Source organism: Pristiophorus japonicus, unplaced genomic scaffold, assembly GCF_044704955.1.
Source record: "Pristiophorus japonicus isolate sPriJap1 unplaced genomic scaffold, sPriJap1.hap1 HAP1_SCAFFOLD_572, whole genome shotgun sequence".
Lineage (NCBI taxonomy): Eukaryota > Metazoa > Chordata > Chondrichthyes > Pristiophoridae > Pristiophorus > Pristiophorus japonicus.
In genome coordinates this window covers 82,807-108,009 of record NW_027254480.1, presented here as the reverse complement: position 1 = coordinate 108,009, position 25,203 = coordinate 82,807, and the positions used below count along the sequence as shown (strand labels likewise).

Sequence of the window (25,203 nt, the reverse complement as noted above, 5' to 3'; positions counted from 1 at the left end):
GGTGGATATGAAAGGTCCCAGAGCATTACTCGAAACAGAGTAGGAGAGTTGCCCCCGTGTCAATATTCCTCAAAATGTTCGTAAATGCTCACTAAAAGACTATGTGCATGTGTTTGTATGTGGGGTTGGTGTTGAAGCCCAGTTTGTCACAGAGACAGAATCCAAGCTCTCACAGGGCCAGGATAACCGAGTGGTTATGTCGTTGGCCTTAAACTTCAAAGGGTTTTCCACCGTGGGTTCTTCCCCACTTCTGGTTTCTATTTATTTTAACACAGATTTCCTCCCATTCTGATCAGTGATGTCCGATTTTCATCGGTTGAATCAACAATTTTCTGTAACTATGTGTCACTCTGAACCGATAATGAAATGAAATTGTGAAATGTATCTGTGTCGCTCGGTCTCTGCCTCTCTCTCTCTCTACACAGAGCTGTGTATGTGTTTGTATGTCTGAGTCTTTGTCTCTCTCAGTCTGACTCACTCTGTCTGTCCCTGTTTCTCCGTTTGTCTCAGTCTCTCAATCTGTCTCTTTCTCACGGTGCCCACGTCTGTTCCAATGGGATTCTCTCAGATTCTTTGTCTAACTGGCTCTCTCTTTCCCATCATTTCGGTCTGTCCATTTCTTTGCCTGTCTCTGTTAGTCCCTGCCTCTAACCTGAGAAGTATTTCCATCATTTTCTGTTTTAGTCTCTATCTCTTTCTCTCTATCTGTCTCTCTCCTTGTCACTGTCTTTATCATTGTCTTTCTCTCACTCTTTCCCTTTCTCTCTTAATAGATCAAACACACAAATCTCTGTCTCTGTATGTGTTTGAGGTTTTTCTCACCCAATCTGCCTCTCCTTCTCAGTCTCACACTTTCTGTCTCTCGTTGTCTCTATCTCGGTGTCTGTCTCTCCCTGTTTGTCGGTTTGTATCTGTCTCTCAATGTGTCTGTCGACTTCTCATGGTGTCCAGTTCTGTTCACAGCTCGATTCCTGCTCCGACAGAGCAGCTATCCTTCAGTTCCTCGTTAGTATAGTGGTAAGTATCCCCGCCTGTCACGCGGGAGACCGGGGTTCAATTCCCCGACGGGGAGGCAGATGTTTCAAAATGTTGATTTTTACTTCTGTTTCTTGGTAGATACATATTAAAAATTCCAGAGCGAAATCGAACTGTGAAAATACATGTGGAGGAGTTTGCCTCTTCCAGAATTTTTGCAAACGGAGACTTTTTCAGGATTCTTTGGCCGTCTGCTGCACAGAGATGGATGACTGAGTTTTTTCTGAGTAACGTTTAAAAAGCCAGCGACACAGTAGTCGTGGCCGAGTGGTTAAGGCGATGGACTAGAAATCCATTGGGATTTTCCCGCGCAGGTTCGAATCCTGCCGACTACGATTCTCAGCATTTTTCATTCCATTTCACAATTTAACCAGTTCTCGACCAAACTGATCATGTGATAATTGGAATAACGTCCCACTCCTTTCAACACTGACATTTGTTCTCATTTTTATTAATCTGCAATATTCACGATACATCCGATTAAAAAATCGCAACAATCAGTCATAGTTGCGACAGTGATTCAGCCTGTCTATCCCTCGAGATGTCTAAGGCAGCTGTGCATGCCCGTTGGTGCGTGTAAATTTTTGGTTATCTGTGTCTCTGTGTCTGTCTAGCTCTATTTTTGTCTCTGTGTATGTGCAACTGTCTGTGGAAATCATCACCATGAATTTGGTATGTCCTGGAACTTATAAAAAAGACTTGGGGAAAATAATACGGTTGTGAACTTTTGTATCGGCTTTGGTTCAGTGGCAGCATTCTCGACTGAATCAGGAGTTTGTGTCTTCAAGTCGCACTCCTTGGACTTGAGCATATCATCTTGGCTAACACTCAAGTGCAGCACTTGCGGAATTTTGCAATGTTGAAGCTGTTGACTTTCGGATGAAATGTTAAATTGAAGCTCCGTCTGCACCCTCGGGTGGATATGAAAGGTCCCAGAGCATTACTCGAAACAGAGTAGGAGAGTTGCCCCCGTGTCAATATTCCTCAAAATGTTCGTAAATGCTCACTAAAAGACTATGTGCATGTGTTTGTATGTGGGGTTGGGGTTGAAGCCCAGTTTGTCACAGAGACAGAATCCAAACTCTCATCGGGCCAGGATAACCGAGTGGTTATGTCGTTGGCCTTAACTTCAAAGGGTTTTCCACCGTGGGTTCTTCCCCACTCCTGGTTTCTATTTATTTTAACACAAATTTCCTCCCATTCTGATCAGTGATGTCCGATTTTCATCGGTTGAATCAACAATTTTCTGTAACTATGTGTCACTCTGAACCGATAATGAAATGAAATTGTGAAATGTATCTGTGTCGCTCGGTCTCTGCCTCTCTCTCTCTCTACACAGAGCTGTGCATGTGTTTGTATGTCTGAGTCTTTGTCTCTCTCAGTCTGACTCACTCTGTCTGTCCCTGTTTCTCCGTTTGTCTCAGTCTCTCAATCTGTCTCTTTCTCACGGTGCCCACGTCTGTTCCAATGGGATTCTCTCAGATTCTTTGTCTGACTGGCTCTCTCTTTCCCATCATTTCGGTCTGTCCATTTCTTTGCCTGTCTCTGTTAGTCCCTGCCTCTAACCTGAGAAGTATTTCCATCATTTTCTGTTTTAGTCTCTATCTCTTTCTCTCTATCTGTCTCTCTCCTTGTCACTGTCTTTATCATTGTCTTTCTCTCACTCTTTCCCTTTCTCTCTTCATAGATCAAACACACAAATCTCTGTCTCTGTATGTGTTTGAGTCTTTTTCTCACCCAATCTGCCTCTCCTTCTCAGTCTCACACTTTCTGTCTCTCGTTGTCTCTATCTCGGTGTCTGTCTCTCCCTGTTTGTCGGTTTGTCTCTGTCTCTCAATGTGTCTGTCGACTTCTCATGGTGTCCAGTTCTGTTCACAGCTCGATTCCTGCTCCGACAGAGGAGCTATCCGTCAGATCCTCGTTAGTATAGTGGTGAGTATCCCCGCCTGTCACGCGGGAGACCGGGGTTCAATTCCCCGACAGGGAGGCAGATGTTTCAAAATGTTAATTTTTACTTCTGTTTCTTGGTAGATACATATTAAAAATTCCAGAGCGAAATCGAACTGTGAAAATACAGGTAGAGGAGTTTGCATCTTCCAGATTTTTAGCAAACGGAGACTTTTTCAGGATTCTTTGGCCGTCTGCTGCACAGAGATGGATGACTGAGTTTTTTCTGAGTAACGTTTAAAAAGCCAGCGACACAGTAGTCGTGGCCGAGTGGTTAAGGCGATGGATTAGAAATCCATTGGGATTTTCCCGCGCAGGTTCGAATCCTGCCGACTACGATTCTCAGCATTTTTCATTCCATTTCACAATTTATCCAGTTCGCTGCCAAACTGATCATGTGATAATTGGAATAACGTCCCACACCTTTCAACACTGACATTTGTTCTCATTTTTATTAATCTGCAATATTCACGATACATCCGATTAAAAAATCGCAACAATCAGTCATAGTTGCGACAGTGATTCAGCCTGTCTATCCCTCGAGATGTCTAAGGCAGCTGTGCATGCCCGTTGGTGCGTGTAAATTTTTGGTTATCTGTGTCTCTGTGTCTGTCTATCTCTATTTTTGTCTCTGTGTATGTGCAACTGTCTGTGGAAATCATCACCATGAATTTGGTATGTCCTGGAACTTATAAAAAAGACTTGGGGAAAATAATACGGTTGTGAACTTTTGTATCGGCTTTGGTTCAGTGGCAGCATTCTCGACTGAATCAGGAGTTTGTGTCTTCAAGTCGCACTCCTTGGACTTGAGCATATCATCTTGGCTAACACTCAAGTGCAGCACTTGGGGAATTTTGCAATGTTGAAGCTGTTGACTTTCGGATGGAATGTTAAATTGAAGCTCCGTCTGCACCCTCGGGTGGATATGAAAGGTCCCAGAGCATTACTCGAAACAGAGTAGGAGAGTTGCCCCCGTGTCAATATTCCTCAAAATGTTCGTAAATGCTCACTAAAAGACTATGTGCATGTGTTTGGTGTTGAAGCCCAGTTTGTCACAGAGACAGAATCCAAGCTCTCACAGGGCCAGGATAACCGAGTGGTTATGTCGTTGGCCTTAAACTTCAAAGGGTTTTCCACCGTGGGTTCTTCCCCACTTCTGGTTTCTATTTATTTTAACACAGATTTCCTCCCATTCTGATCAGTGATGTCCGATTTTCATCGGTTGAATCAACAATTTTCTGTAACTATGTGTCACTCTGAACCGATAATGAAATGAAATTGTGAAATGTATCTGTGTCGCTCGGTCTCTGCCTCTCTCTCTCTCTACACAGAGCTATGTATGTGTTTGTATGTCTGAGTCTTTGTCTCTCTCAGTCTGACTCACTCTGTCTGTCCCTGTTTCTCCGTTTGTCTCAGTCTCTCAATCTGTCTCTTTCTCACGGTGCCCACGTCTGTTCCAATGGGATTCTCTCAGATTCTTTGTCTGACTGGCTCTCTCTTTCCCATCATTTCGGTCTGTCCATTTCTTTGCCTGTCTCTGTTAGTCCCTGCCTCTAACCTGAGAAGTATTTCCATCATTTTCTGTTTTAGTCTCTATCTCTTTCTCTCTATCTGTCTCTCTCCTTGTCACTGTCTTTATCATTGTCTTTCTCTCACTCTTTCCCTTTCTCTCTTAATAGATCAAACACACAAATCTCTGTCTCTGTATGTGTTTGAGGTTTTTCTCACCCAATCTGCCTCTCCTTCTCAGTCTCACACTTTCTGTCTCTCGTTGTCTCTATCTCGGTGTCTGTCTCTCCCTGTTTGTCGGTTTGTATCTGTCTCTCAATGTGTCTGTCGACTTCTCATGGTGTCCAGTTCTGTTCACAGCTCGATTCCTGCTCCGACAGAGTAGCTATCCTTCAGTTCCTCGTTAGTATAGTGGTAAGTATCCCCGCCTGTCACGCGGGAGACCGGGGTTCAATTCCCCGACGGAGAGGCAGATGTTTCAAAATGTTGATTTTTACTTCTGTTTCTTGGTAGATACATATTAAAAATTCCAGAGCGAAATCGAACTGTGAAAATACATGTGGAGGAGTTTGCCTCTTCCAGATTTTTTGCAAACGGAGACTTTTTCAGGATTCTTTGGCCGTCTGCTGCACAGAGATGGATGACTGAGTTTTTTCTGAGTAACGTTTAAAAAGCCAGCGACACAGTAGTCGTGGCCGAGTGGTTAAGGCGATGGACTAGAAATCCATTGGGATTTTCCCGCGCAGGTTCGAATCCTGCCGACTACGATTCTCAGCATTTTTCATTCCATTTCACAATTTAACCAGTTCTCGACCAAACTGATCATGTGATAATTGGAATAACGTCCCACTCCTTTCAACACTGACATTTGTTCTCATTTTTATTAATCTGCAATATTCACGATACATCCGATTAAAAAATCGCAACAATCAGTCATAGTTGCGACAGTGATTCAGCCTGTCTATCCCTCGAGATGTCTAAGGCAGCTGTGCATGCCCGTTGGTGCGTGTAAATTTTTGGTTATCTGTGTCTCTGTGTCTGTCTAGCTCTATTTTTGTCTCTGTGTATGTGCAACTGTCTGTGGAAATCATCACCATGAATTTGGTATGTCCTGGAACTTATAAAAAAGACTTGGGGAAAATAATACGGTTGTGAACTTTTGTATCGGCTTTGGTTCAGTGGCAGCATTCTCGACTGAATCAGGAGTTTGTGTCTTCAAGTCGCACTCCTTGGACTTGAGCATATCATCTTGGCTAACACTCAAGTGCAGCACTTGGGGAATTTTGCAATGTTGAAGCTGTTGACTTTCGGATGAAATGTTAAATTGAAGCTCCGTCTGCACCCTCGGGTGGATATGAAAGGACCCAGAGCATTACTCGAAACAGAGTAGGAGAGTTGCCCCCGTGTCAATATTCCTCAAAATGTTCGTAAATGCTCACTAAAAGACTATGTGCATGTGTTTGTATGTGGGGTTGGTGTTGAAGCCCAGTTTGTCACAGAGACAGAATCCAAACTCTCATCGGGCCAGGATAACCGAGTGGTTATGTCGTTGGCCTTAACTTCAAAGGGTTTTCCACCGTGGGTTCTTCCCCACTCCTGGTTTCTATTTATTTTAACACAAATTTCCTCCCATTCTGATCAGTGATGTCCGATTTTCATCGGTTGAATCAACAATTTTCTGTAACTATGTGTCACTCTGAACCGATAATGAAATGAAATTGTGAAATGTATCTGTGTCGCTCGGTCTCTGCCTCTCTCTCTCTCTACACAGAGCTGTGCATGTGTTTGTATGTCTGAGTCTTTGTCTCTCTCAGTCTGACTCACTCTGTCTGTCCCTGTTTCTCCGTTTGTCTCAGTCTCTCAATCTGTCTCTTTCTCACGGTGCCCACGTCTGTTCCAATGGGATTCTCTCAGATTCTTTGTCTGACTGGCTCTCTCTTTCCCATCATTTCGGTCTGTCCATTTCTTTGCCTGTCTCTGTTAGTCCCTGCCTCTAACCTGAGAAGTATTTCCATCATTTTCTGTTTTAGTCTCTATCTCTTTCTCTCTATCTGTCTCTCTCCTTGTCACTGTCTTTATCATTGTCTTTCTCTCACTCTTTCCCTTTCTCTCTTCATAGATCAAACACACAAATCTCTGTCTCTGTATGTGTTTGAGTCTTTTTCTCACCCAATCTGCCTCTCCTTCTCAGTCTCACACTTTCTGTCTCTCGTTGTCTCTATCTCGGTGTCTGTCTCTCCCTGTTTGTCGGTTTGTCTCTGTCTCTCAATGTGTCTGTCGACTTCTCATGGTGTCCAGTTCTGTTCACAGCTCGATTCCTGCTCCGACAGAGGAGCTATCCGTCAGTTCCTCGTTAGTATAGTGGTGAGTATCCCCGCCTGTCACGCGGGAGACCGGGGTTCAATTCCCCGACGGGGAGGCAGATGTTTCAAAATGTTAATTTTTACTTCTGTTTCTTGGTAGATACATATTAAAAATTCCAGAGCGAAATCGAACTGTGAAAATACATGTGGAGGAGTTTGCCTCTTCCAGATTTTTTGCAAACGGAGACTTTTTCAGGATTCTTTGGCCGTCTGCTGCACAGAGATGGATGACTGAGTTTTTTCTGAGTAACGTTTAAAAAGCCAGCGACACAGTAGTCGTGGCCGAGTGGTTAAGGCGATGGACTAGAAATCCATTGGGATTTTCCCGCGCAGGTTCGAATCCTGCAGACTACGATTCGCAGCATTTTTCGTTCCATTTCACAATTTAACCAGTTCTCTACCAAACTGATCATGTGATAATTGGAATAACGTCCCACACCTTTCAACACTGACATTTGTTCTCATTTTTATTAATCTGCAATATTCACGATACATCCGATTAAAAAATCGCAACAATCAGTCAAAGTTGCGACACTGATTCAGCCTGTCTATCCCTCGAGATGTCTAAGGCAGCTGTGCATGCCCGTTGGTGCGTGTAAATTTTTGGTTATGTGTGTCTCTGTGTCTGTCTATCTCTATTTTTGTCTCTGTGTATGTGCAACTGTCTGTGGAAATCATCACCATGAATTTGGTATGTCCTGGAACTTATAAAAAAGACTTGGGGAAAATAATACGGTTGTGAACTTTTGTATCGGCTTTGGTTCAGTGGCAGCATTCTCGACTGAATCAGGAGTTTGTGTGTTCAAGTCGCACTCCTTGGACTTGAGCATATCATCTTGGCTAACACTCAAGTGCAGCACTTGGGGAATTTTGCAATGTTGAAGTTGTTGACTTTCGGATGAAATGTTAAATTGAAGCTCCGTCTGCACCCTCGGGTGGATATGAAAGGTCCCAGAGCATTACTCGAAACAGAGTAGGAGAGTTGCCCCCGTGTCAATATTCCTCAAAATGTTCGTAAATGCTCACTAAAAGACTATGTGCATGTGTTTGTATGTGGGGTTGGGGTTGAAGCCCAGTTTGTCACAGAAACAGAATCCAAGCTCTCACAGGGCCAGGATAACCGAGTGGTTATGTCGTTGGCCTTAAACTTCAAAGGGTTTTCCACCGTGGGTTCTTCCCCACTCCTGGTTTCTATTTATTTTAACACAGATTTCCTCCCATTCTGATCAGTGATGTCCGATTTTCATCGGTTGAATCAACAATTTTCTGTAACTATGTGTCACTCTGAATCGATAATGAAATGAAATTGTGAAATGTATCTGTGTTGCTCGGTCTCTGCCTCTCTCACTCTCTCCACAGAGCTGTGTATGTGTTTGTATGTCTGAGTCTTTGTCTCTCTCATTCTGACTCACTCTGTCTGTCCCTGTTTCTCCGTTTGTCTCAGTCTCTCAATCTGTCTCTTTCTCACGGTGCCCACGTCTGTTCCAATGGGATTCTCTCAGATTCTTTGTCTGACTGGCTCTCTCTTTCCCATCATTTCGGTCTGTCCATTTCTTTGCCTGTCTCTGTTAGTCCCTGCCTCTAACCTGAGAAGTATTTCCATCATTTTCTGTTTTAGTCTCTACCTCTTTCTCTCTATCTGTCTCTCTCCTTGTCACTGTCTTTATCATTGTCTTTCTCTCACTCTTTCCCTTTCTCTCTTAATAGATCAAACACACAAATCTCTGTCTCTGTATGTGTTTGAGTCTTTTTCTCACCCAATCTGCCTCTCCTTCTCAGTCTCACACTTTCTGTCTCTCATTGTCTCTATCTCGGTGTCTGTCTCTCCCTGTTTGTCGGTTTGTCTCTGTCTCTCAATGTGTCTGTCGACTTCTCATGGTGTCCAGTTCTGTTCACAGCTCGATTCCTGCTCCGACAGAGCAGTTATCCGTCAGTTCCTCGTTAGTGTAGTGGTGAGTATCCCCGCCTGTCACGCGGGAGACCGGGGTTCAATTCCCCGACGGGGAGGCAGATGTTTCAAAATGTTGATTTTTACTTCTGTTTCTTGGTAGATACATATTAAAAATTCCAGAGCGAAATCGAACTGTGAAAATACAGGTAGAGTAGTTTGCCTCTTCCAGATTTTTAGCAAACGGAGACTTTTTCAGGATTCTTTGGCCATCTGCTGCACAGAGATGGATGACTGAGTTTTTTCTGAGTAACGTTTAAAAAGCCAGCGACACAGTAGTCGTGGCCGAGTGGTTAAGGCGATGGACTAGAAATCCATTGGGATTTTCCCGCGCAGGTTCGAATCCTGCCGACTACGATTCTCAGCATTTTTCATTCCATTTCACAATTTAACCAGTTCTCGAACAAACTGATCATGTGATAATTGGAATAACGTCCCACACCTTTCAACACTGACATTTGTTCTCATTTTTATTAATCTGCAATATTCACGATACATCCGTTTAAAAAATCGCAACAATCAGTCAAAGTTGCGACACTGATTCAGCCTGTCTATCCCTCGAGATGTCTAAGGCATCTGTGCATGCCCGTTGGTGCGTGTAAATTTTTGGTTATATGTGTCTCTGTGTCTGTCTATCTCTATTTTTGTCTCTGTGTATGTGCAACTGTCTGTGGAAATCATCACCATGAATTTGGTATGTCCTGGAACTTATAAAAAAGACTTGGGGAAAATAATACGGTTGTGAACTTTTGTATCGGCTTTGGTTCAGTGGCAGCATTCTCGACTGAATCAGGAGTTTGTGTGTTCAAGTCGCACTCCTTGGACTTGAGCATATCATCTTGGCTAACACTCAAGTGCAGCACTTGGGGAATTTTGCAATGTTGAAGCTGTTGACTTTCGGATGAAATGTTAAATTGAAGCTCCGTCTGCACCCTCGGGTGGATATGAAAGGTCCCAGAGCATTACTCGAAACAGAGTAGGAGAGTTGCCCCCGTGTAAATATTACTAAAAATGTTCGTAAATGCTCACTAAAAGACTATGTGCATGTGTTTGTATGTGGGGTTGGGGTTGAAGCCCAGTTTGTCATAGAGACAGAATCCAAACTCTCACAGGGCCAGGATAACCGAGTGGTTATGTCGTTGGCCTTAACTTCAAAGGGTTTTCCACCGTGGGTTCTTCCCCACTCCTGGTTTCTATTTATTTTAACACAAATTTCCTCCCATTCTGATCAGTGATGTCCGATTTTCATCGGTTGAATCAACAATTTTCTGTAACTATGTGTCACTCTGAACCGATAATGAAATGAAATTGTGAAATGTATCTCTGTCGCTCGGTCTCTGCCTCTCTCTCTCTCTACACAGAGCTGTGTATGTGTTTGTATGTCTGAGTCTTTGTCTCTCTCAGTCTGACTCACTCTGTCTGTCCCTGTTTCTCCGTTTGTCTCAGTCTCTCAATCTGTCTCTTTCTCACGGTGCCCACGTCTGTTCAAATGGGATTCTCTCAGATTCTTTGTCTGACTGGCTCTCTCTTTCCCATCATTTCGGTCTGTCCATTTCTTTGCCTGCCTCTGTTAGTCCCTGCCTCTAACCTGAGAAGTATTTCCATCATTTTCTGTTTTAGTCTCTATCTCTTTCTCTCTGTCTGTCTCTCTCCTTGTCACTGTCTTTATCATTGTCTTTCTCTCACTCTTTCCCTTTCTCTCTTCATAGATCAAACACACAAATCTCTGTCTCTGTATGTGTTTGAGTCTTTTTCTCACCCAATCTGCCTCTCCTTCTCAGTCTCACACTTTCTGTCTCTCGTTGTCTCTATCTCGGTGTCTGTCTCTCCCTGTTTGTCGGTTTGTCTCTGTCTCTCAATGTGTCTGTCGACTTCTCATGGTGTCCAGTTCTGTTCACAGCTCGATTCCTGCTCCGACAGAGCAGCTATCCGTCAGTTCCTCGATAGTATAGTGGTAAGTATCCCCACCTGTCACGCGGGAGATCGGGGTTCAATTCCCCGACGGGGAGGCAGATGTTTCAAAATGTTGATTTTTACTTCTGTTTCTTGGTAGATACATATTAAAAATTCCAGAGCGAAATCGAACTGTGAAAATACATGTGGAGGAGTTTGACTCTTCCAGATTTTTAGCAAACGGAGACTTTTTCAGGATTCTTTTGCCGTCTGCTGCACAGAGATGGATGACTGAGTTTTTTCTGAGTAACGTTTAAAAAGCCAGCGACACAGTAGTCGTAGCCGAGTGGTTAAGGCGATGGACTAGAAATCCATTGGGATTTTCCCGCACAGGTTCGAATCCTGCCGACTACGATTCGCAGCATTTTTCATTCCATTTCACAATTTAACCAGTTCTCTCCCAAACAGATCATGTGATAATTGGAATAACGTCCCACACCTTTCAACACTGACATTTGTTCTCATTTTTATTAATCTGCAATATTCACGATACATCCGATTAAAAAATCGCAACAATCAGTCATAGTTGCGACAGTGATTCAGCCTGTCTATCCCTCGAGATGTCTAAGGCAGCTGTGCATGCCCGTTGGTGCGTGTAATTTTTTGGTTATCTGTGTCTCAGTATCTGTCTATCTCTATTTCTGTCTCTGTGTATGTGCAACTGTCTGTGGAAATCATCACCATGAATTTGGTATGTCCTGGAACTTATAAAAAAGACTTGGGGAAAATAATACGGTTGTGAACTTTTGTATCGGCTTTGGTTCAGTGGCAGCATTCTCGACTGAATCAGGAGTTTGTGTCTTCAAGTCGCACTCCTTGGACTTGAGCATATCATCTTGGCTAACACTCAAGTGCAGCACTTGGGGAATTTTGCAATGTTGAAGCTGTTGACATTCGGATGAAATGTTAAATTGAAGCTCCGTCTGCACCCTCGGGTGGATATGAAAGGTCGCAGAGCATTACTCGAAACAGAGTAGGAGAGTTGCCCCCGTGTAAATATTACTAAAAATGTTCGTAAATGCTCACTAAAAGACTATGTGCATGTGTTTGTATGTGGGGTTGGGGTTGAAGCCCAGTTTGTCACAGAGACAGAATCCAAACTCTCACAGGGCCAGGATCACCGAGTGGTTATGTCGTTGGCCTTAACTTCAAAGGGTTTTCCACCGTGGGTTCTTCCCCACTCCTGGTTTCTATTTATTTTAACACAAATTTCCTCCCATTCTGATCAGTGATGTCCGATTTTCATCGGTTGAATCAACAATTTTCTGTAACTATGTGTCACTCTGAACCGATAATGAAATGAAATTGTGAAATGTATCTGTGTCGCTCGGTCTCTGCCTCTCTCTCTCTCTACACAGAGCTGTGCATGTGTTTGTATGTCTGAGTCTTTGCCTCTCTCAGTCTGACTCACTCTGTCTGTCCCTGTTTCTCCATTTGTCTCAGTCTCTCAATCTGTCTCTTTCTCACTGTGCCCACGTCTGTTCCAATGGGATTCTCTCAGATTCTTTGTCTGACTGGCTCTCTCTTTCCCATCATTTCGGTCTGTCCATTTCTTTGCCTGTCTCTGTTAGTCCCTGCCTCTGACCTGAGAAGTATTTCCATCATTTTCTGTTTTAGTCTCTAGCTCTTTCTCTCTATCTGTCTCTCTCCTTGTCACTGTCTTTATCATTGTCTTTCTCTCACTCTTTCCCTTTCTCTCTCAATAGATCAAACACACAAATCTCTGTCTCTGTATGTGTTTGAGTCTTTTTCTCACCCAATCTGCCTCTCCTTCTCAGTCTCACACTTTCTGTCTCTCGTTGTCTCTATCTCGGTGTCTGTCTCTCCCTGTTTGTCGGTTTGTCTCTGTCTCTCAATGTGTCTGTCGACTTCTCATGGTGTCCAGTTCTGTTCACAGCTCGATTCCTGCTCCGACAGACCAGCTATCCGTCAGTTCCTCGTTAGTAAAGTGGTGAATATCCCTGCCTGTCACGCGGGAAACCGGGGTTCAATTCCCAGACGGGGAGGCAGATGTTTCAAAATGTTGATTTTTACTTCTGTTTCTTGGTAGATTCATATTAAAAATTCCAGAGCGAAATCGAACTGTGAAAATACAGATAGAGGAGTTTGCCTCTTCCAGATTTTTAGCAAACGGAGACTTTTTCAGGATTCTTTGGCCGTCTGCTGCACAGAGATGGATGACTGAGTTTTTTCTGAGTAACGTTTAAAAAGCCAGCGACACAGTAGTCGTGGCCGAGTGGTTAAGGCGATGGACTAGAAATCCATTGGGATTTTCCCGCGCAGGTTCGAATCCTGCCGACTGCGATTCTCAGCATTTTTCATTCCATTTCACAATTTAACCAGTTCTCGAACAAACTGATCATGTGATAATTGGAATAACGTCCCACACCTTTCAACACTGACATTTGTTCTCATTTTTATTAATCTGCAATATTCACGATACATCCGATTAAAAAATCGCAACAATCAGTCATAGTTGCGACAGTGATTCAGCCTGTCTATCCCTCGAGATGTCTAAGGCAGCTGTGCATGCCCGTTGGTGCGTGTAAATTTTTGGTTATGTGTGTCTCTGTGTCTGTCTATCTCTATTTTTGTCTCTGTGTATGTGCAACTGTCTGTGGAAATCATCACCATGAATTTGGTATGTCCTGGAACTTATAAAAAAGACTTGGGGAAAATAATACGATTGTGAACTTTTGTATCGGCTTTGGTTCAGTGGCATCATTCTCGACTGAATCAGGAGTTTGTGTGTTCAAGTCGCACTCCTTGGACTTGAGCATATCATCTTGGCTAACACTCAAGTGCAGCACTTGGGGAATTTTGCAATGTTGAAGCTGTTGACTTTCGGATGCAATTTAAATTGAAGCTCCGTCTGCACCCTCGGGTGGATATGAAAGGTCCCAGAGCATTACTCGAAACAGAGTAGGAGTGTTGCCCTCGTGTAAATATTACTAAAAATGTTCGTAAATGCTCACTAAAAGACAATGTGCATGTGTTTGTATGTGGGTTTGGGGTTGAAGCCCAGTTTGTCACAGAGACAGAATCCAAGCTCTCACAGGCCAGGATAACCGAGTGGTTATGTCGTTGGCCTTTAACTTCAAAGGGTTTCCACCGTGGGTTCTTCCCCACTCCTGGTTTCTATTTATTTTAACACAGATTTCCTCCCATTCTGATCAGTGATGTCCGATTTTCATCGGTTGAATCAACAATTTTCTGTAAATATGTGTCACTCTGAACCGATAATGAAATGAAATTGTGAAATGTATCTGTGTCGCTCGGTCTCTGCCTCTCTCTCTCTACACAGAGCTGTGTATGTGTTTGTATGTCTGAGTCTTTGTCTCTCTCAGTCTGACTCACTCTGTCTGTCCCTGTTTCTCCGTTTGTCTCAGTCTCTCAGTCTGTCTCTTTCTCACGGTGCCCACGTCTGTTCCAATGGGATTCTCACAGATTCTTTGTCTGACTGGCTCTCTCTTTCCCATCATTTCTGTCAGTCCATTTCTTTGCCTGTCTCTGTTAGTCCCTGCCTCTAACCTGAGAAGTATTTCCATCATTTTCTGTTTCAGACACACAAATCTCTGTCTCTGTATGTGTTTGAGTCTTTTTCTCACCCAATCTGCCTCTCCTTCTCAGTCTCACACTTTCTGTCTCTCGTTGTCTCTATCTCGGTGTCTGTCTCTCCCTGTTTGTCGGTTTGTCTCTGTCTCTCAATGTGTCTGTCGACTTCTCATGGTGTCCAGTTCTGTTCACAGCTCGATTCCTGCTCCGACAGAGCAGCTATCCGTCAGTTCCTCGTTAGTATAGTGGTGAGTATCCCCGCCTGTCACGCGGGAGACCGGGGTTCAATTCCCCGACGGGGAGGCAGATGTTTCAAAATGTTGATTTTTACTTCTGTTTCTTGGTAGATACATATTAAAAATTCCAGAGCGAAATCGAACTGTGAAAATACAGGTGGAGGAGTTTGCCTCTTCCAGATTTTTAGCTGACGGAGACTTTTTCAGGATTCTTTGGCCGTCTGCTGCACAGAGATGGATGACTGAGTTTTTTCTGAGTAACGTTTAAAAAGCCAACGACACAGTAGTCGTGGCCGAGTGGTTAAGGCGATGGAGTAGAAATCCATTGGGATTTTCCCGCGCAGGTTCGAATCCTGCCGACTTCGATTCTCAGCATTTTTCATTCCATTTCACAATTTAACCAGTTCTCTACCAAACTGATCATGTGATAATTGGAATAACGTCCCACACCTTTCAACACTGACATTTGTTCTCATTTTTATTAATCTGCAATATTCATGATACATCCGATTAAAAAATCGCAGCAATCAGTCAAAGTTGCGACAGTTTTTCAGCCTGTCTATCCCTCGAGATATCTAAGGCAGCTGTGCATGCCCGTTGGTGCGTGTAAATTTTTGGTTATGTGTGTCTCTGTGTCTGTCTATCTCTATTTTTGTCTCTGTGTATGTGCAACTGTCTGTGGAAATCATCACCATGAATTAGGTATGTCCTGGAACTTATAAAAAAGACTTGGGGAAAATAATACGGTTGTGAACTTTTGTATCGGCTTTGGTTCAGTGGCAGCATTCTCGACTGAATCAGGAGTTTGTGTGTTCAAGTCGCACTCCTTGGACTTGAGCATATCATCTTGGCTAACACTCAAGTGCAGCACTTGGGGAATTTTGCAATGTTGAAGCTGTTGACTTTCGGATGAAATGTTAAATTGAAGCTCCGTCTGCACCCTCGGGTGGATATGAAAGGTCCCAGAGCATTACTCGAAACAGAGTAGGAGTGTTGCCCGGGTGTAAATATTACTAAAAATGTTCGTAAATGCTCACTAAAAGACAATGTGCATGTGTTTGTATGTGGGGTTGGGGTTGAAGCCCAATTTGTCACAGAGACAGAATCCAAGCTCTCACAGGGCCAGGATAACCGAGTGGTTATGTCGTTGGCCTTAAACTTCAAAGGGTTTCCACCGTGGGTTCTTCCCCACTCCTGGTTTCTATTTATTTTAACACAGATTTCCTCCCATTCTCATCAGTGATGTCCGATTTTCATCGGTTGAATCAACAATTTTCTGTAAATATGTGTCACTCTGAACCGATAATGAAATGAAATTGTGAAATGTATCTGTGTCGCTCGGTCTCTGCCTCTCTCTCTCTCTCCACAGAGCTGTGCATGTGTTTGTATGTCTGAGTCTTTGTCTCTCTCAGTCTGACTCACTCTGTCTGTCCCTGATTCTCCGTTTGTCTCAGTCTCTCAATCTGTCTCTTTCTCACGGTGCCTACGTCTGTTCCAATGGGATTCTCTCAGATTCTTTGTCTGACTGGCTCTCTCTTTCCCATCATTTCAGTCTGTCCATTTCTTTGCCTGTCTCTGTTAGTCCCTGCCTCTAACCTGAGAAGTATTTCCATCATTTTCTGTTTTAGTCTCTATCTCTTTCTCTCTATCTGTCTCTCTCCTTGTCACTGTCTTTATCATTGTCTTTCTCTCACTCTTTCCCTTTCTCTGTTAATAGATCAAACACACAAATCTCTGTCTCTGTATGTGTTTGAGGTTTTTCTCACCCAATCTGCCTCTCCTTCTCAGTCTCACACTTTCTGTCTCTCGTTGTCTCTATCTCGGTGTCTGTCTCTCCCTGTTTGTCGGTTTGTATCTGTCTCTCAATGTGTCTGTCGACTTCTCATGGTGTCCAGTTCTGTTCACAGCTCGATTCCTGCTCCGACAGAGGAGCTATCCGTCAGTTCCTCGTTAGTATAGTGGTGAGTATCCCCGCCTGTCCAGCGGGAGACCGGGGTTCAATTCCCCGACGGATGGCAGATGTTTCAAAACGTTGATTTTTACTTCTGTTTCTTGGTAGATACATATTAAAAATTCCAGAGCGAAATCCGAACTGTGAAAATACAGGGAGAGGAGTTTGCCTCTTCCAGATTTTTAGCTGACGGAAACTTTTTCAGGATTCTTTGGCCGTCTGCTGCACAGAGATGGATGACTGAGTTTTTTCTGAGTAACGTTTAAAAAGCCAGCGACACAGTAGTTGTGGCCGAGTGGTTAAGGCGATGGAGTTGAAATCCATTGGGATTTTCCCGCGCAGGTTCGAATCCTGCCGACTACGATTCTCAGCATTTTTCATTCCATTTCACAATTTAACCAGTTCTCGAACAAACTGATCATGTGATAATTGGAATAACGTCCCACACCTTTCAACACTGACATTTGTTCTCATTTTAATTAATCTGCAATATTCACGATACATCCGATTAAAAAATCGCAACAATCAGTCATAGTTGCGACAGTGATTCAGCCTGTCTATCCCTCGAGATGTCTAAGGCAGCTGTGCATGCCCGTTGGTGCGTGTAAATTTTTGGTTATGTGTGTCTCTTTGTCTGTCTATCTCTATTTTTGTCTCTGTGTATGTGCAACTGTCTGTGGAAATCATCACCATGAATTTGGTATGTCCTGGAACTTATAAAAAAGACTTGGGGAAAATAATACGATTGTGAACTTTTGTATCGGCTTTGGTTCAGTGGCATCATTCTCGACTGAATCAGGAGTTTGTGTGTTCAAGTCGCACTCCTTGGACTTGAGCATATCATCTTGGCTAACACTCAAGTGCAGCACTTGGGGAATTTTGCAATGTTGAAGCTGTTGACTTTCGGATGAAATTTAAATTGAAGCTCCGTCTGCACCCTCGGGTGGATATGAAAGGTCCCAGAGCATTACTCGAAACAGAGTAGGAGTGTTGCCCTCGTGTAAATATTACTAAAAATGTTCGTAAATGCTCACTAAAAGACAATGTGCATGTGTTTGTATGTGGGTTTGGGGTTGAAGCCCAGTTTGTCACAGAGACAGAATCCAAGCTCTCACAGGCCAGGATAACCGAGTGGTTATGTCGTTGGCCTTTAACTTCAAAGGGTTTCCACCGTGGGTTCTTCCCCACTCCTGGTTTCTATTTATTTTAACACAGATTTCCTCCCATTCTGATCAGTGATGTCCGATTTTCATCGGTTGAATCAACAATTTTCTGTAAATATGTGTCACTCTGAACCGATAATGAAATGAAATTGTGAAATGTATCTGTGTCGCTCGGTCTCTGCCTCTCTCTCTCTACACAGAGCTGTGTATGTGTTTGTATGTCTGAGTCTTTGTCTCTCTCAGTCTGACTCACTCTGTCTGTCCCTGTTTCTCCGTTTGTCTCAGTCTCTCAATCTGTCTCTTTCTCACGGTGCCCACGTCTGTTCCAATGGGATTCTCACAGATTCTTTGTCTGACTGGCTCTCTCTTTCCCATCATTTCTGTCAGTCCATTTCTTTGCCTGTCTCTGTTAGTCCCTGCCTCTAACCTGAGAAGTATTTCCATCATTTTCTGTTTCAGACACACAAATCTCTGTCTCTGTATGTGTTTGAGTCTTTTTCTCACCCAATCTGCCTCTCCTTCTCAGTCTCACACTTTCTGTCTCTCGTTGTCTCTATCTCGGTGTCTGTCTCTCCCTGTTTGTCGGTTTGTCTCTGTCTCTCAATGTGTCTGTTGACTTCTCATGGTGTCCAGTTCTGTTCACAGCTCGATTCCTGCTCCGACAGAGCAGCTATCCGTCAGTTCCTCGTTAGTATAGTGGTGAGTATCCCCGCCTGTCACGCGGGAGACCGGGGTTCAATTCCCCGACGGGGAGGCAGATGTTTCAAAATGTTGATCTTTACTTCTGTTTCTTGGTAGATACATATTAAAAATTCCAGAGCGAAATCGAACTGTGAAAATACAGGTGGAGGAGTTTGCCTCTACCAGATTTTTAGCTGACGGAGACTTTTTCAGGATTCTTTGGCCGTCTGCTGCACAGAGATGGATGACTGAGTTTTTTCTGAGTAACGTTTAAAAAGCCAACGACACAGTAGTCGTGGCCGAGTGGTTAAGGCGATGGAGTAGAAATCCATTGGGATTTTCCCGCGCAGGTTCGAATCCTGCCGACTTCGATTCTCAGCATTTTTCATTCCATTTCACAATTTAACCAGTTCTCTACCAAACTGATCATGTGATAATTGGAACAACGTCCCACACCTTTCAACACTGACATTTGTTCTCATTTTTATTAATCTGCAATATTCATGATACATCCGATTAAAAAATCGCAGCAATCAGTCAAAGTTGCGACAGTTTTTCAGCCTGTCTATCCCTCGAGATATCTAAGGCAGCTGTGCATGCCCGTTGGTGCGTGTAAATTTTTGGTTATGTGTGTCTCTGTGTCTGTCTATCTCTATTTTTGTCTCTGTGTATGTGCAACTGTCTGTGGAAATCATCACCATGAATTAGGTATGTCCTGGAACGTATAAAAAAGACTTGGGGAAAATAATACGGTTGTGAACTTTTGTATCGGCTTTGGTTCAGTGGCAGCATTCTCGACTGAATCAGGAGTTTGTGTGTTCAAGTCGCACTCCTTGGACTTGAGCATATCATCTTGGCTAACACTCAAGTGCAGCACTTGGGGAATTTTGCAATGTTGAAGCTGTTGACTTTCGGATGAAATGTTAAATTGAAGCTCCGTCTGCACCCTCGGGTGGATATGAAAGGTCCCAGAGCATTACTCGAAACAGAGTAGGAGTGTTGCCCGGGTGTAAATATTACTAAAAATGTTCGTAAATGCTCACTAAAAGACAATGTGCATGTGTTTGTATGTGGGGTTGGGGTTGAAGCCCAATTTGTCACAGAGACAGAATCCAAGCTCTCACAGGGCCAGGATAACCGAGTGGTTATGTCGTTGGCCTTAAACTTCAAAGGGTTTCCACCGTGGGTTCTTCCCCACTCCTGGTTTCTATTTATTTTAACACAGATTTCCTCCCATTCTGATCAGTGATGTCCGATTTTCATCGGTTGAATCAACAATTTTCTGTAAATATGTGTCACTCTGAACCGATAATGAAATGAAATTGTGAAATGTATCTGTGTCGCTCGGTCTCTGCCTCTCTCTCTCTCTCCACAGAGCTGTGCATGTGTTTGTATGTCTGAGTCTTTGTCTCTCTCAGTCTGACTCACTCTGTCTGTCCCTGATTCTCCGTTTGTCTCAGTCTCTCAATCTGTCTCTTTCTCACGGTGCCTACGTCTGTTCCAATGGGATTCTCTCAGATTCTTTGTCTGACTGGCTCTCTCTTTCCCATCATTTCAGTCTGTCCATTTCTTTGCCTGTCTCTGTTAGTCCCTGCCTCTAACCTGAGAAGTATTTCCATCATTTTCTGTTTTAGTCTCTATCTCTTTCTCTCTATCTGTCTCTCTCCTTGTCACTGTCTTTATCATTGTCTTTCTCTCACTCTTTCCCTTTCTCTGTTAATAGATCAAACACACAAATCTCTGTCTCTGTATGTGTTTGAGGTTTTTCTCACCCAATCTGCCTCTCCTTCTCAGTCTCACACTTTCTGTCTCTCGTTGTCTCTATCTCGGTGTCTGTCTCTCCCTGTTTGTCGGTTTGTATCTGTCTCTCAATGTGTCTGTCGACTTCTCATGGTGTCCAGTTCTGTTCACAGCTCGATTCCTGCTCCGACAGAGGAGCTATCCGTCAGTTCCTCGTTAGTAAAGTGGTGAATATCCCTGCCTGTCACGCGGGAAACCGGGGTTCAATTCCCAGACGGGGAGGCAGATGTTTCAAAATGTTGATTTTTACTTCTGTTTCTTGGTAGATTCATATTAAAAATTCCAGAGCGAAATCGAACTGTGAAAATACAGATAGAGGAGTTTGCCTCTTCCAGATTTTTAGCAAACGGAGACTTTTTCAGGATTCTTTGGCCGTCTGCTGCACAGAGATGGATGACTGAGTTTTTTCTGAGTAACGTTTAAAAAGCCAGTGACACAGTAGTCGTGGCCGAGTGGTTAAGGCGATGGACTAGAAATCCATTGGGATTTTCCCGCGCAGGTTCGAATCCTGCCGACTGCGATTCTCAGCATTTTTCATTCCATTTCACAATTTAACCAGTTCTCGAACAAACTGATCATGTGATAATTGGAATAACGTCCCACACCTTTCAACACTGACATTTGTTCTCATTTTTATTAATCTGCAATATTCACGATACATCCGATTAAAAAATCGCAACAATCAGTCATAGTTGCGACAGTGATTCAGCCTGTCTATCCCTCGAGATGTCTAAGGCAGCTGTGCATGCCAGTTGGTGCGTGTAAATTTTTGGTTATGTGTGTCTCTGTGCCTGTCTATCTCTATTTTTGTCTCTGTGTATGTGCAACTGTCTGTGGAAATCATCACCATGAATTTGGTATGTCCTGGAACTTATAAAAAAGACTTGGGGAAAATAAAACGGTTGTGAACTTTTGTATCGGCTTTGGTTCAGTGGCAGCATTCTCGACTGAATCAGGAGTTTGTGTGTTCAAGTCGCACTCCTTGGACTTGAGCATATCATCTTGGCTAACACTCAAGTGCAGCACTTGGGGAATTTTGCAATGTTGAAGCTGTTGACTTTCGGATGAAATTTAAATTGAAGCTCCGTCTGCACCCTCGGGTGGATATGAAAGGTCCCAGAGCATTACTCGAAACAGAGTAGGAGTGTTGCCCTCGTGTAAATATTACTAAAAATGTTCGTAAATGCTCACTAAAAGACAATGTGCATGTGTTTGTATGTGGGTTTGGGGTTGAAGCCCAGTTTGTCACAGAGACAGAATCCAAGCTCTCACAGGGCCAGGATAACCGAGTGGTTATGTCGTTGGCCTTTAACTTCAAAGGGTTTCCACCGTGGGTTCTTCCCCACTCCTGGTTTCTATTTATTTTAACACAGATTTCCTCCCATTCTGATCAGTGATGTCCGATTTTCATCGGTTGAATCAACAATTTTCTGTAAATATGTGTCACTCTGAACCGATAATGAAATGAAATTGTGAAATGTATCTGTGTCGCTCGGTCTCTGCCTCTCTCTCTCTACACAGAGCTGTGTATGTGTTTGTATGTCTGAGTCTTTGTCTCTCTCAGTCTGACTCACTCTGTCTGTCCCTGTTTCTCCGTTTGTCTCAGTCTCTCAATCTGTCTCTTTCTCACGGTGCCCACGTCTGTTCCAATGGGATTCTCACAGATTCTTTGTCTGACTGGCTCTCTCTTTCCCATCATTTCGGTCAGTCCATTTCTTTGCCTGTCTCTGTTAGTCCCTGCCTCTAACCTGAGAAGTATTTCCATCATTTTCTGTTTTAGTCTCTATCTCTTTCTTCTATCTGTCTCTCTCCTTGTCACTGTCTTTATCATTGTCTTTCTCTCACTCTTTCCCTTTCTCTCTTAATAGATCAAACACACAAATCTCTGTCTCTGTATGTGTTTGAGTCTTTTTCTCACCCAATCTGCCTCTCCTTCTCAGTCTCACACTTTCTGTCTCTCGTTGTCTCTATCTCGGTGTCTGTCTCTCCCTGTTTGTCGGTTTGTCTCTGTCTCTCAATGTGTCTGTCGACTTCTCATGGTGTCCAGTTCTGTTCACAGCTCGATTCCTGCTCCGACAGAGCAGCTATCCGTCAGTTCCTCGTTAGTATAGTGGTGAGTATCCCCGCCTGTCACGCGGGAGACCGGGGTTTAATTCCCCGACGGGGAGGCAGATGTTTCAAAATGTTGATTTTTACTTCTGTTTCTTGGTAGATACATATTAAAAATTCCAGAGCGAAATCGAACTGTGAAAATACAGGTGGAGGAGTTTGCCTCTTCCAGATTTTTAGCTGACGGAAACTTTTTCAGGATTCTTTGGCCGTCTGCTGCACAGAGATGGATGACTGAGTTTTTTCTGAGTAACGTTTAAAAAGCCAGCGACACAGTAGTCGTGGCCGAGTGGTTAAGGCGATGGAGTAGAAATCCATTGGAATTTTCCCGCGCAGGTTCGAATCCTGCCGACTATGATTCTCAGCATTTTTCATTCCATTTCACAATTTAACCAGTTCTCTACCAAACTGATCATGTGATAATTGGAATAACGTCCCACACCTTTCAACACTGACATTTGTTCTCATTTTTATTAATCTGCAATATTCATGATACATCCGATTAAAAAATCGCAACAATCAGTCAAAGTTGCGACAGTGATTCAGCCTGTCTATCCCTCGAGATGTCTAAGGCAGCTGTGCATGCCCGTTGGTGCGTGTAAATTTTTGGTTATGTGTGTCTCTGTGTCTGTCTATCTCTATTTTTGTCTCTGTGTATGTGCAACTGTCTGTGGAAATCATCACCATGAATTTGGTATGTCCTGGAACTTATAAAAAAGACTTGGGGAAAATAATACGGTTGTGAACTTTTGTATCGGCTTTGGTTCAGTGGCAGCATTCTCGACTGAATCAGGAGTTTGTGTGTTCAAGTCGCACTCCTTGGACTTGAGCATATCATCTTGGCTAACACTCAAGTGCAGCACTTGGGGAATTTTGCAATGTTGAAGCTGTTGACTTTCGGATGAAATGTTAAATTGAAGCTCCGTCTGCACCCTCGGGTGGATATGAAAGGTCCCAGAGCATTACTCGAAACAGAGTAGGAGTGTTGCCCTCGTGTAAATATTACTAAAAATGTTCGTAAATGCTCACTAAAAGACAATGTGCATGTGTTTGTATGTGGGGTTGGGGTTGAAGCCCAATTTGTCACAGAGACAGAATCCAAGCTCTCACAGGGCCAGGATAACCGAGTGGTTATGTCGTTGGCCTTAAACTTCAAAGGGTTTCCACCGTGGGTTCTTCCCCACTCCTGGTTTCTATTTATTTTAACACAGATTTCCTCCCATTCTGATCAGTGATGTCCGATTTTCATCGGTTGAATCAACAATTTTCTGTAAATATGTGTCACTCTGAACCGATAATGAAATGAAATTGTGAAATGTATCTGTGTCGCTCGGTCTCTGCCTCTCTCTCTCTCTCCACAGAGCTGTGCATGTGTTTGTATGTCTGAGTCTTTGTCTCTCTCAGTCTGACTCACTCTGTCTGTCCCTGATTCTCCGTTTCTCTCAGTCTCTCAATCTGTCTCTTTCTCACGGTGCCCACGTCTGTTCCAATGGGATTCTCTCAGATTCTTTGTCTGACTGGCTCTCTCTTTCCCATCATTTCGGTCTGTCCATTTCTTTGCCTGTCTCTGTTAGTCCCTGCCTCTAACCTGAGAAGTATTTCCATCATTTTCTGTTTTAGTCTCTATCTCTTTCTCTCTATCTGTCTCTCTCCTTGTCACTGTCTTTATCATTGTCTTTCTCTCACTCTTTCCCTTTCTCTCTTAATAGATCAAACACACATATCTCTGTCTCTGTATGTGTTTGCGTCTTTTTCTCACCCAATCTGCCTCTCCTTCTCAGTCTCACACTTTCTGTCTCTCGTTGTCTGTATCTCGGTGTCTGTCTCTCCCTGTTTGTCGGTTTGTCTCTGTCTCTCAATGTGTCTGTCGACTTCTCATGATGTCCAGTTCTGTTCACAGCTCGATTCCTGCTCCGACAGAGGAGCTATCCGTCAGTTCCTCGTTAGTATAGTGGTGAGTATCCCCGCCTGTCACGCGGGAGACCGGGGTTCAATTCCCCGACGGGGAGGCAGATGTTTCAAAACGTTGATTTTTACTTCTGTTTCTTGGTAGATACATATTAAAAATTCCAGAGCGAAATCCGAACTGTGAAAATACAGGGAGAGGAGTTTGCCTCTTCCAGATTTTTAGCTGACGGAAACTTTTTCAGGATTCTTTGGCCGTCTGCTGCACAGAAATGGATGACTGAGTTTTTTCAGAGTAACGTTTAAAAAGCCAGCGACACAGTAGTCGTGGCCGAGTGGTTAAGGCGATGGAGTTGAAATCCATTGGGATTTTCCCGCGCAGGTTCGAATCCTGCCGACTACGATTCTCAGCATTTTTCATTCCATTTCACAATTTAACCAGTTCTCGAACAAACTGATCATGTGATAATTGGAATAACGTCCCACACCTTTTAACACTGACATTTGTTCTCATTTTTATTAATCTGCAATATTCACGATACATCCGATTAAAAAAATCGCAACAATCAGTCAAAGTTGCGACAGTGATTCAGCCTGTCTGTCCCTCGAGATGTCTAAGGCAGCTGTGCATGCCCGTTGGTGCGTGTAAATTTTTGGTTATGTGTGTCTCTGTGTCTGTCTATCTCTATTTTTGTCTCTGTGTATGTGCAACTGTCTGTGGAAATCATCACCATGAATTTGGTATGTCCTGGAACTTATAAAAAAGACTTGGGGAAAATAATACGGTTGTGAACTTTTGTATCGGCTTTGGTTCAGTGGCAGCATTCTCGACTGAATCAGGAGTTTGTGTGTTCAAGTCGCACTCCTTGGACTTGAGCATATCATCTTGGCTAACACTCAAGTGCAGCACTTGGGGAATTTTGCAATGTTGAAGCTGTTGACTTTCGGATGAAATGTTAAATTGAAGCTCCGTCTGCACCCTCGGGTGGATATGAAAGGTCCCAGAGCATTACTCGAAACAGAGTAGGAGTGTTGCCCTCGTGTAAAT

At 43.5% G+C, this 25,203-nt stretch overlaps 19 non-coding genes across 19 annotated transcripts; all 19 read left to right on the top strand.

The window, feature by feature from the left end:
* Positions 1-1,000: 1,000 nt before the first annotated feature.
* trnad-guc (transfer RNA aspartic acid (anticodon GUC)) lies at positions 1,001-1,072 on the top strand. The gene has a single exon. It is a non-coding gene; the product is annotated as a tRNA-Asp (tRNA).
* A 216-nt stretch (positions 1,073-1,288) lies between these two features.
* Positions 1,289-1,370, top strand: trnas-aga (transfer RNA serine (anticodon AGA)). The gene has a single exon. It is a non-coding gene; the product is annotated as a tRNA-Ser (tRNA).
* A 1,580-nt stretch (positions 1,371-2,950) lies between these two features.
* On the top strand, positions 2,951-3,022 carry trnad-guc (transfer RNA aspartic acid (anticodon GUC)). The gene has a single exon. It is a non-coding gene; the product is annotated as a tRNA-Asp (tRNA).
* Positions 3,023-3,238: 216 nt separating this feature from the next.
* Positions 3,239-3,320, top strand: trnas-aga (transfer RNA serine (anticodon AGA)). The gene has a single exon. It is a non-coding gene; the product is annotated as a tRNA-Ser (tRNA).
* A 1,568-nt stretch (positions 3,321-4,888) lies between these two features.
* Positions 4,889-4,960, top strand: trnad-guc (transfer RNA aspartic acid (anticodon GUC)). The gene has a single exon. It is a non-coding gene; the product is annotated as a tRNA-Asp (tRNA).
* Positions 4,961-5,176: 216 nt separating this feature from the next.
* On the top strand, positions 5,177-5,258 carry trnas-aga (transfer RNA serine (anticodon AGA)). Its single transcript has one exon. It is a non-coding gene; the product is annotated as a tRNA-Ser (tRNA).
* A 1,580-nt stretch (positions 5,259-6,838) lies between these two features.
* On the top strand, positions 6,839-6,910 carry trnad-guc (transfer RNA aspartic acid (anticodon GUC)). Its single transcript has one exon. It is a non-coding gene; the product is annotated as a tRNA-Asp (tRNA).
* A 216-nt stretch (positions 6,911-7,126) lies between these two features.
* Positions 7,127-7,208, top strand: trnas-aga (transfer RNA serine (anticodon AGA)). The gene has a single exon. It is a non-coding gene; the product is annotated as a tRNA-Ser (tRNA).
* A 1,581-nt stretch (positions 7,209-8,789) lies between these two features.
* trnad-guc (transfer RNA aspartic acid (anticodon GUC)) lies at positions 8,790-8,861 on the top strand. Its single transcript has one exon. It is a non-coding gene; the product is annotated as a tRNA-Asp (tRNA).
* A 216-nt stretch (positions 8,862-9,077) lies between these two features.
* trnas-aga (transfer RNA serine (anticodon AGA)) lies at positions 9,078-9,159 on the top strand. Its single transcript has one exon. It is a non-coding gene; the product is annotated as a tRNA-Ser (tRNA).
* Positions 9,160-11,027: 1,868 nt separating this feature from the next.
* trnas-aga (transfer RNA serine (anticodon AGA)) lies at positions 11,028-11,109 on the top strand. Its single transcript has one exon. It is a non-coding gene; the product is annotated as a tRNA-Ser (tRNA).
* Positions 11,110-12,977: 1,868 nt separating this feature from the next.
* On the top strand, positions 12,978-13,059 carry trnas-aga (transfer RNA serine (anticodon AGA)). Its single transcript has one exon. It is a non-coding gene; the product is annotated as a tRNA-Ser (tRNA).
* Positions 13,060-14,541: 1,482 nt separating this feature from the next.
* Positions 14,542-14,613, top strand: trnad-guc (transfer RNA aspartic acid (anticodon GUC)). Its single transcript has one exon. It is a non-coding gene; the product is annotated as a tRNA-Asp (tRNA).
* Positions 14,614-16,778: 2,165 nt separating this feature from the next.
* Positions 16,779-16,860, top strand: trnas-uga (transfer RNA serine (anticodon UGA)). The gene has a single exon. It is a non-coding gene; the product is annotated as a tRNA-Ser (tRNA).
* A 1,482-nt stretch (positions 16,861-18,342) lies between these two features.
* trnad-guc (transfer RNA aspartic acid (anticodon GUC)) lies at positions 18,343-18,414 on the top strand. The gene has a single exon. It is a non-coding gene; the product is annotated as a tRNA-Asp (tRNA).
* Positions 18,415-20,579: 2,165 nt separating this feature from the next.
* On the top strand, positions 20,580-20,661 carry trnas-aga (transfer RNA serine (anticodon AGA)). The gene has a single exon. It is a non-coding gene; the product is annotated as a tRNA-Ser (tRNA).
* A 1,576-nt stretch (positions 20,662-22,237) lies between these two features.
* On the top strand, positions 22,238-22,309 carry trnad-guc (transfer RNA aspartic acid (anticodon GUC)). The gene has a single exon. It is a non-coding gene; the product is annotated as a tRNA-Asp (tRNA).
* Positions 22,310-24,187: 1,878 nt separating this feature from the next.
* Positions 24,188-24,259, top strand: trnad-guc (transfer RNA aspartic acid (anticodon GUC)). The gene has a single exon. It is a non-coding gene; the product is annotated as a tRNA-Asp (tRNA).
* A 217-nt stretch (positions 24,260-24,476) lies between these two features.
* Positions 24,477-24,558, top strand: trnas-uga (transfer RNA serine (anticodon UGA)). Its single transcript has one exon. It is a non-coding gene; the product is annotated as a tRNA-Ser (tRNA).
* The last annotated feature ends 645 nt before the right edge of the window (positions 24,559-25,203 follow it).